Source organism: Mus pahari, chromosome 9, assembly GCF_900095145.1.
Source record: "Mus pahari chromosome 9, PAHARI_EIJ_v1.1, whole genome shotgun sequence".
Taxonomy (NCBI): domain Eukaryota; kingdom Metazoa; phylum Chordata; class Mammalia; order Rodentia; family Muridae; genus Mus; species Mus pahari.
Window position 1 is genome coordinate 48,909,932 of NC_034598.1, and position 9,564 is coordinate 48,919,495.

Sequence of the window (9,564 nt, forward strand, 5' to 3'; positions counted from 1 at the left end):
ATTTATTTATTTTGGTTTTTTTGAGACAGGGTTTCTCTGTATAGCCTTGGCTGTCCTGGAACTCACTTTGTAGACCAGGCTGGCCTCGAACTCAGAAGTCCCCCTGCCTCTGCCTCCTGAATGCTGGGATTAAAGGCCTGTGCCACCATGCCCAGCTTCGATTTATTTATTTATTATATGTAAGTACACTGTAGCTGTTTTCAGACACTCCAGAAGAGGGCATCAGATCTCATTATAGAGGGTTGTGGGATTTGAACTCAGGACCTCTGGAAGAGCAGTTAGTGCTCTTAACTGCTGAGCCATCTCTCCAGCTCCCTACCCCCAGTCTGTTTTTTTTGTTTTGTTTTGGTTTGGTTTGGTTTTTGTTTTGGTTTTTTTCGAGACAGGGTTTCTCTGTATAGCCCTGGCTGTCCTGGAGCTCACTCTGAAGACCAGGCTGGCCTCGAACTCAGAAATCCGCCTGTCTCTGCCTCCCGAGTGCTGGGATTAAAGGCATGCGCCACCACACCCGGCTCCCAGTCTGTTTTTTAAAGTTGTTTGTTGTTGTTGTTGTTGTTGAGATAGGGTCCCATTCTGTAACCCAGGCTGGCCTGGAACTCACAGAGATCCACCTTCCTGTGCCTTCTGAGTACTGGTATTAAAGGTTTTTGCCATCATGACACCATGCCTGGCTTTCCCCTCTTATTTGTATTGTGTTTTACATGTGTGTGTGTGTGTGTGTGTGTGTGTGTGTGTGTGTGTGTACACCTGGGGCCTCTGGAGACCAGAGAGGTGACTAGAGTTACAGATGATTGTGAACTCCTATATGGGTGCTGGGAACTGGACTTGGGTCCTCTGCAAGAGCAGCAAATGTTATTAACTGTTGAGCCATCTCTCCAGCCAACACCACCACCACCACCACCACTACCTCCCCATCTTAATTTTTGAGTGAGGATCTCTCACTGAACCTGGACCTAGCAGATTCAGCTAGATTGGACAGGCGGCAGCACTTCACCTTGGTACTAGAGTTACAGATTCCCAGTTTTTTATGTGGGTACTGGGGATTTGAACTCAGTTCCTTAAGTTTGCATGGCCAGAACCTTATGCACTGGACCATCTTCCCAGCCCTTAATTGGGGTTAAATTTGCAACAGGCTTATACTTATTTCATGGGAAAACTGTTATTTCTCTGAAGCTTTTAGATCTGTCCAAGAGAAAAATGCCACAGGTCAGAGGATTTCAAATTATTACCCAGAAGCTATTAGCTGCTTTTACATCCCTGTTTCTCTGAGTTAGCTTTTCATATAAGCAGTAGTGAGTTTCTGCTTTGTTGCATTTTTCTCTTTAAATGGGCGCTGACTGGGCAAAGACTTGCCTCTAGAAGTAGCCCCAGGTACATTTTAATCATTTGAGGTAGAGACCGAGGGATGAACAGTTGAAAGGCAGAGACTGAGGGATGAACAGTTCAAAGGCAGCCTCTACAACACAGTGAACCCCACTTCAAACCTCAGCATCAGAACAAACTGAGGTGGCTCAATGGGTAGAGAGCTTGCTGTTTATGTCTGAATCTGGCAGCCTGAGTTTGATCCCTGGGACCCTTGTAATGTGAAAGGGGCTCCCACAGTGCAGTCCTCTAACTCACACATACACTCACATACACACTCACACATAAACTCACACATATATTCACTCACAAATATATTCACTCACACATAGTCACTCACACATATATTCACTCACACATATACTCACTCACACATATACTCATACATACACATATACTCAACCCCCAAAAATAAAAATAAAAGTAAGTCACCTCTCCCTCCAACTTCTGCTCTACCTTAGACAGGTTCCTAAAGGCAGCATAACCTGCTCTGCCCAGCAGATGGCAGTGTTTCTCCTAATATTCTCTGGGGTTCGCTTTCCCCATGGAGAGTCTAAAAAGCATGAAAATTATATCCTGTCAGCAAGCATTCTTGAATCTAAATTATATTTGGATAGTGTCCTGGTTGTTGTTGGTTTTTTTTTCCAGCTTGACATAAGCTGGAGTCATTTGGAGAAAGGAAACCTCACTTGAGAAAAACCCCGCCTTAATCAGAATAGCCTGCAGGCAAGTCTGTAGGGCGATTTTCCTAATTGATGTGGGAGGACCCAGTCCACTATAAGTGGTGCTACTCCTTCACAGGTTTTCTGGGTTGTATGAGAAAGCAGGCTGTACAAGCCAGTAAACTGCATTTCTCCCTGGCCCCTGCTTCCCAACATTTGAGAAGCTGACTTCCCATCATGATAAACTGTGATGGGGCATATAAGGTGAAATAAATCATTTCCCAGCCTTTAATCCCAGCACTTGGGAGGCAGAGGCAGGCGGATTTCTGAGTTCGAGGCTAGCCTGGTCTACAAAGTGAGTACCAGGACAGCCAGGGCTATACAGAGAAACCCTGTCTCGAAAAACCAAAAAAAAAAAAAAGAAAGAAAGAAAACAGGATAGAATCAAGAGATGGCTCAGTGGGTAAGAGCACTGACTGCTCTTCCAAAGGTCCTGAGTTCAAATCCCAGCAACCACATGGTGGCTCCATAATGAGATCTGACACCCTCTTCTGGTGCATCTGAAGATAGCTACAGTGTACTTATTTATAATAATAAATAAATCTTTGGGCCAGAGCGAGCGGGGCTGACCAGAGCAAGCAGAGGTCCTGAATTCAATTTCCAACAACCATCTGTACAGCTACAGTGTACTCATATACATAAAATAATAAATAAATCTTTAAAAAAAAAGCAATGGAGAATCAGAAAAATCTAGATTCCTAGCTGGTGTGGATGCAGACACCTGTGGTCCTGGTGGTCTGGAAGCTAAGGAAGTTTTGGTTTGCCTGCATAGACATGCACCACTTTCATGCAGTACCTGTAGGGGCCAGAAGAGGGCGCTAGACCCTGCGGATTACAGGTGGTGGTGAATTTACAGGCTGGTCACCTAACCTCCAATTCCCTGTGGTAGCAACAAGTACTCTCTCCAGCCACAGGAAGAACATGAGTCAGAGGTCAGTCTGGGCTCTGACACAGAGCACATGCCTTTTCCCAGGACACCATTCCACATCCACTCTTCTGAGTACCTGTCCTTATTTTATGTATATGAGTGCACTGTTGCTGTCTTCAGACACATCAGAAGAGGGCATCGGACCCCATTACAGATGGTTGTGAGGCACCCTGTGGTTGCTGGGAACTGAAATCAGGACCTCTGGAAGAGCAGTCCATGCTCTTAACTGCTGAGCCATCTCTCCAGCCCCCTTGCTTTTCCTAACTCTTTACAAGGAGAAAAATTCATCTTTTTAGATCATTTCCAGTACAGAGTACTTGAGGCAGACAAGTTAATCAGCGGGAGGAGCTTTTTTAAAATTGCAGGTGGGCGTGTACTGGAGATGTGTGTCCTTAGCTTTGATGAGGTTTATCTCCTGGTCTCTGGAGCCTATCCAGACCTTCACTAGCATGCTGGTCAGCCTTCTTACTTTCAAGCACACATGAACTGGCCTGTATGTGGCTAGCGTCCAACACATCTGCAGGTAATCCATTCATCTCTGTGCTCCACCCTGATCTGGAGGAGCCAATAGTGACATCACAGAATCACAGACATCTTCTCCAACAGATGCAGTGCATCCAGCTCCAAATCCTTTACTTGTCATTCTCTTTTGTCTGTCTGTCTGTTTGTTTGTTTTTTCAAGACAGGGTAGCCCTGGCTGTCCTGGAACTTGCTCTATAGACCAGGCTGGCCTCAGAAATCTGTCTGCCTCTGCCTCCCAAGTGCTGGGATTAAAGGCGTGTGCCACCACTGCCCAGCTTTGCTTGTGATTCTTATTTAAAAGTGTATTTTTATTTTTATTGTTTTTTTAAAAGATTTAGTTATTTATAATATATAAGTACACTATAGCTGTTTTCAGACACATCAGAAGAAGACATCAGATCCCATTGCAGATGGTTGTGAGCCACCATGTGGTTGCTGGGATTTGAACTCAGGACCATTCGGGAGAGCAATCAGTGCTCTTAACTGCTGAGCCATCTCTCCAGCCCCCCTTTTTAAAAAAAAAAAAAAAAAATCTGAAACAAAATCTTGCTGTATAGCCCATCAGAGTTCATGCTTCAGCTTCCTGAATAGCAAGAACATTCATGAGTGTTGTTACACACAGTAAGGAGTGTGTGTGTGTGTGTGTGTGTGTGTCTGTGATGTAGCCTAGGCTGGCCTCAGAGTCTTTACTTAATTGAGAGTGTTCAGCTCTGAGTCCTTTTGTGTCTGTATCCCAAGGGCTAGGATTCCAGGCATGTGCAACCACACCCACCGCAGAGTTACATTCTTCACAAAATGACCTCCAGGCCAGTTTGGGCAACTTTGTATTTAAAAAAAGAAAATGTGCTGGAAAGATGATGATGACTCAGAGGCTAAGAGTGCTTGCTGTTTTTCCAGAGGACCCGAGTATGATTTCCAGCGCCCATACCTGACATCATACGGCTGCTTGTAACTCCAGCTCCAGGGGATTCAACCCCCTCTTCTAGTTTTGGCAGGCACATAGAAACAAACAAAACAAAATAACAAAAAATACCTTTTTGGTTGTTTTCTGTTTGTTTGTTGTTTGTTTGTTTTATTGAGGCAGTGTCTCTCTTTTTAGCCCTGGAAGTCTTGGAACTCACTATGTAGACCAGGCTTGCCTCATTCATATTCAAAATAGATCTGACTGCCTCTGCCTCCCTAGAGCTGGGAGTGTGTGTGCTACCACACCCAGTAAGAGTAAGTTTTTGTTTTGTTCAATGCATGTTCTAGAGAAATTACAAATTCAGCTATACTGAATCAGGTGGGATAAATTCTCTTTTCTTAAAAGTTATCACAAACAATTTCTGCTCCCCTCTTCAAAACTGCTCTTAGCCTGGACATAGTGGTACTGCCGGCAATTCTACCTTCTTGGAGGGTAATTAGGAGTCTGAGCTGGGAACCAGACTAAGCAACAGAGTGAGCACCCCCACAAGGAAAAACGCAAACGCAAACGAGAATGAACCAGAGTGCTGGGCTCATGAGAACCAAGGATTAGAACCTGACTGAATGTTGGAAAAAGAGCAGTGTAAGGAGAAAGAGGAAGGAGTCAGAGCACACATGCCAGAGGGTTGGAGTTCTCCTTCCTTTCCTCTCCTGTGCTTCTCGAGCAGAACCACAGAACCCTGCTCCCTTCCCCATCTCCTCCATGAGACCCTTTAAAAATATAAAAATCTACTAGGATGAAGCTCACAGGTTGGATGAAGCTCCATGTTGGATTTCGGTTTGACAGCCAGCAATGTAAAAATGTGTATGTAACTTGCCAGAATGGCAGTTTCCAGTGAGTGTTACTTATGCCCTTTGACCTAACGTTTATATCAGTTTGTATATCTGGGTCACTTTAATTTTGTGGCTCTAAACGTACTGGACAGACTATAAAAGTCAGTAGCATATCTAGGGGGAAGGATGACTTTTATGCATCTCAAGATTTAACTGCTGTATCTCCTCCCTTTTCTGAGACATTTCTGTAGCTTTTGGTCTAAAATTCACCAGGTAGCTGAGGATCACCTTGAACTTCTGATCCTTCTGCTTCTACCTCCCGAGTGCTGAGATTACAGGTGTGTGTCATCATTCCTGTTTTAAACTTTGCTTCTCTTTTGAAGCTCCAGGACCATTTTATCAGAATTTGAGAGGTAAACAAGAGGGCAACAGGCTATAGGTCTTGGCAGAGATTGGGAGGAGGGAGGTGGAGAAAGAGGAAGAAAAAAGTTATGTCTTTTAAGTTAGGATCTACGAAAGCAGGCAGATGTATCAGTGGAGGTACGTAAGCAGCTGCATCGTGGGGAGAGTCATCAGAGAAAAACTGAGAAAGTCCAAAGGGAGGAGGAATCCTGCTTAGGATTTGAGCCACCATCTAAAGAGATAAAAAGTAGGGGAGAGGGGCTGGAGAGATGGCTCAGAGGTTAAGACTGCTCTTCCAGAGGTCCTAGTTCAATTCCCAGCAAGGACATGGTGACTCACAACCATCTATAATGAGATCTGATGCCCTCTTCTGGTATGTCTGAAGACAGCGACTGTGTATACATACACAAAATTAAAAAATCTTAAAAAAAAAAAAGGGAAGGGGAGGGAGGAAGTCCCAGGAGTCCTAGGAAAATCTTAGTATTAGCTTACGTTTATCATCATTTGGTGTGTATGTGCACTCAGACCAGCATGTGCTATGACGTGTGCATGCAGACCAAAGGACATCTCTGGAGAGTTGGTTCTCCTTCCTGTGGATTCCAGGTTTTGAACCCAGGTTTTCAGGACTGTGCAACAAGTATCTTTACCAGCTGAGCCTTCTTGTCAGCCCATAGTCAGCCCTTGTCATCCATAGCTTTGGATGTAACTAAGATGCTAATTTTTGGCAGTGTTCACTTAAGGTCTTCAAATGTTGGTTACATAGTATTCAGAAGGACACGCCCTGGGAGACAGTAGCTAATCATAATGGGCTGATGTGGAAGTGTTCAGTGAGCTCCAGAACTTCTTACCAATGCTTACTTGTTGCTTCAGTTTGTTTCACTTACACATACAGGAAATAGGTAATTATTTACTCCATTTTACAAAGGAGAAAAAGGCCGGGTCCTTAAACAAGGGACTACCTCAAAAGAAGGCTGGTAAGATGGCTTAGCAGGTAGAGGTGCTCGTGCATTGGCCTGGGGACCTGAGTCCAGTCTCCCCTCCCACAGGTGGCTGGAGGAGACCAGTGACAACTCTTGAGAGTTCTTCTGTGACTACAAACAAACTATGGAATTTGAATATGTAGACACACACACAAACACACAAATAAATAAAAAAGCCAGGCAGTGGTGGTTCATACCTTTGATCCCAGCACTTGGGACGCCAAGGTAGGTGAATCTCTGGATTCAGGCTAGCCTAGTCCATAAAGCTAGTTCCAAGATGGCCAGGGCTGCACAGAGAAATCCTGTCTTGAAATATATATATATATATATATATATATATATATATACACACACACACACATATACATATATATACTTTTTTTTTGGTGTGTGCCTGCCTCTGCCTCCCGAGTGCTGGGATTAAAGGCTTGCACCACCACCCCAGTTTAGGGAGAGACTTTTAACTTAATCTAAATATTATACAATGTATACATATGTAAAAACACTGACTGATAATTGTTAGTAAGTGTTTTATGCTTTTATGTATCAGCTGCAAATTAGCACTGGGTGCAGTAGTTCATGTCTATCATTCAGGAGGAAAGAAGCTTAGCAGGAACGAGCTTGAAGCCAGTCTGGGCTACAGAGTTAGTTAGACTCTGACTTAGAATAAAACAGAACAATTTTATTTCAACAATTTTTTTCTTCATTTTTTTTCTCTCCTTTTCCTTTGTTTGCTTGCTCCTTTCCTTTCCTTTCCTTTCCTTTCCTTTCCTTTCCTTTCCTTTCCTTTCCTTTCCTTTCCTTTCCTTTCTTTTCTTTTCTTTTCTTTTTCATTTTCTTTTTGTTTTTTCCAGACAGGGTTTCCTGCAACTTGCTTTGTAGACCAGGCTGGCCTCAAACTCAGATTCACTAGCCTTTCTGCCTCCAGAGTCCTGGAATTAACCACACCCATCCTTTTTTGTTTTTTTGTTTGTTTGTTGACACAAAGTCTCCTTTTGTAGCTCTGGCTGTTCTGGTACTGGCTATGTTGAGATAATCACTTATATCCATTAGAATGACTATTCTAAAACAAGAAGGAGTTGGGATATTATGAATGAAAACTTCTGAGAATAGAAAAAGAAGTTCCTGAAAAATTTGGTGTCCCTGAGAGATGCTATTATTTACTTATTTACTGTACTGGGCTCCCATTTCCATTCTCAGTTGCAATTTCCACACTGAGGCTGTTCCCACCCTTCCTGTGTCCCTTGAGTTGAGCAGGCACTTCCTGTCCTGTTGGAAATGAAAGTTAGGAATTGGGGGTGGTGGCCATGCACGTATTTATTCTGCAGCATGCCGGCACTGTCTGTTCCGTTATCACAGCAAAGCAGCCGCAGGAAAAACAGAGAGCAGAGCTTTGTTTTAGAGAGTCTGGGCTTGAGGTCTGTTGTGACAAAGACAGAGTTAATTTACTTCTGGAGAATGTGTGTGGCGGCAGTGGGAGGCCTGAGGAGGGGCTCTGAAGGCATTCAGTCTCCCTCCCTGTTCTAGGTGGATGGGTAGGCTTCCTTGGTATCACTTGTAAGTTTTCTTTTCCTGTTCCAACTCCTCCTTGGAGGGCATATTGGAGGTGAGTGTTACTGCAGCTGTGTGAGATTCTTGATACTTAAATTATACTCTTCTTCTTTTCTTTCTTTGTGAAAAATGCTTTTTAAAGAGTTACAATTTGTCTGTTTGACAGCTCAGAGACAACAACCTAACTCTGTGAACATCATTTGGCTTGGCTATAAATTCCACACCTGGTGAGTTTTTATCCTTGTTTAAGCTTCATGGATCTTAAGGGCTAAGAAATAATAGATTAAAAAGTCCATCAGCTGGGCAAGATGATGCAGGATACTTATCACTCAGGAGAGCAGCATGAAGGTTAGGAGTTCAGTTTTTGTTTTTGGTTTTGGTTTTTATCCTGGTTAGGTGGAAATCAACACCAGCCAGCCAGCCAGCCAGCCAGCCAGCTGGGGCTACATAAGACCCTGTCTGAAAAAAACCAGTACCAAACAAGACTGGAGAGTTGATTTATTGGTTAAGAGCTATCTCAGAGGACCTAGACTTGATTCTCAGCACCCACATGGTAGCTCACAAGCATCTGTGACTCCAGTTTTAGGGAGTCTGATGCCCACTTCAGACTTCCTACCTGTGTTCCTATGCAGATGAACCCTGTCTTGAAAAACCAAATAAATACATATAATTTTTTTTAAAGGTTTCAGGCGTGTGAAGTAGTTAGTTCTTACCACCAGGAACACATGTGGCACACAATACTCATAAACGATTAAACACATTAACTGTTAAAAAAGAATGCTGGAAGCATGGGACTGTGTCTCTGTGGCAGACTGCTTGATCATCTAGCACAGTCAGACTAGATAGCCAAACCTAAACCAACCAAAGAAAACGGGGGCGATCGTTCTGTATGCACAGTAATATCGCACTAAGGAGACAGAGAGTTTGAGGTCAGTGAACACTACAGAGTGAGACCCTATCTTACATAAACAAGTAATTAAATAAATCATAAAGTTAAGTAAGATAGCTCCCACATGGGCTGAAGGCTTGACTTAGTGATTGGGAGAGCTCTTGCTTAGCATGCTGGAATCTTTGGTTTTGACCCCCGAGGTCACCAAAAATAAATAAGTAAATAAATAATAAAAAATTGTAAAGCTTCCACTTGTTAAAAAAAAAAAAATGACAAAGCACTGAGGTGCGTGAACTTGTTCTGTGGCTGATGCCTTCCCGCTGGGGACGGTCACTCCAGACAGAATGGAACAAGGGCTCTGGAGTGACTGCCATTGTATATTTAATTTGTATATGCTTTTTGACATACTCACCTTTGTCTTCTTTTATTACATTTAAAATGTGTGTGTGTGTGTGTGTGTGTGTGTGTGTG

At 43.4% G+C, this 9,564-nt stretch overlaps 1 protein-coding gene across 4 annotated transcripts in view; it reads left to right on the forward strand.

Moving 5' to 3' along the window:
* Window positions 1-9,564, forward strand: part of Rbms2 (RNA binding motif single stranded interacting protein 2) — a 60,231-nt gene that overhangs the window by 2,710 nt on the left and 47,957 nt on the right. The window contains exons 1-2 of one of the 4 annotated variants that reach the window (XM_029542665.1): window positions 7,975-8,259; window positions 8,371-8,431. The exons of 1 other annotated variant lie outside the window; for it this stretch is intronic. The gene's annotated coding sequence lies outside the window, so the exon portion shown is untranslated. Of the gene's footprint in view, window positions 1-7,974; window positions 8,260-8,370; window positions 8,432-9,564 lie in introns of those variants that run through there. 2 more of the 4 variants (XM_029542667.1, XM_029542666.1) reach the window with 2 other exon arrangements.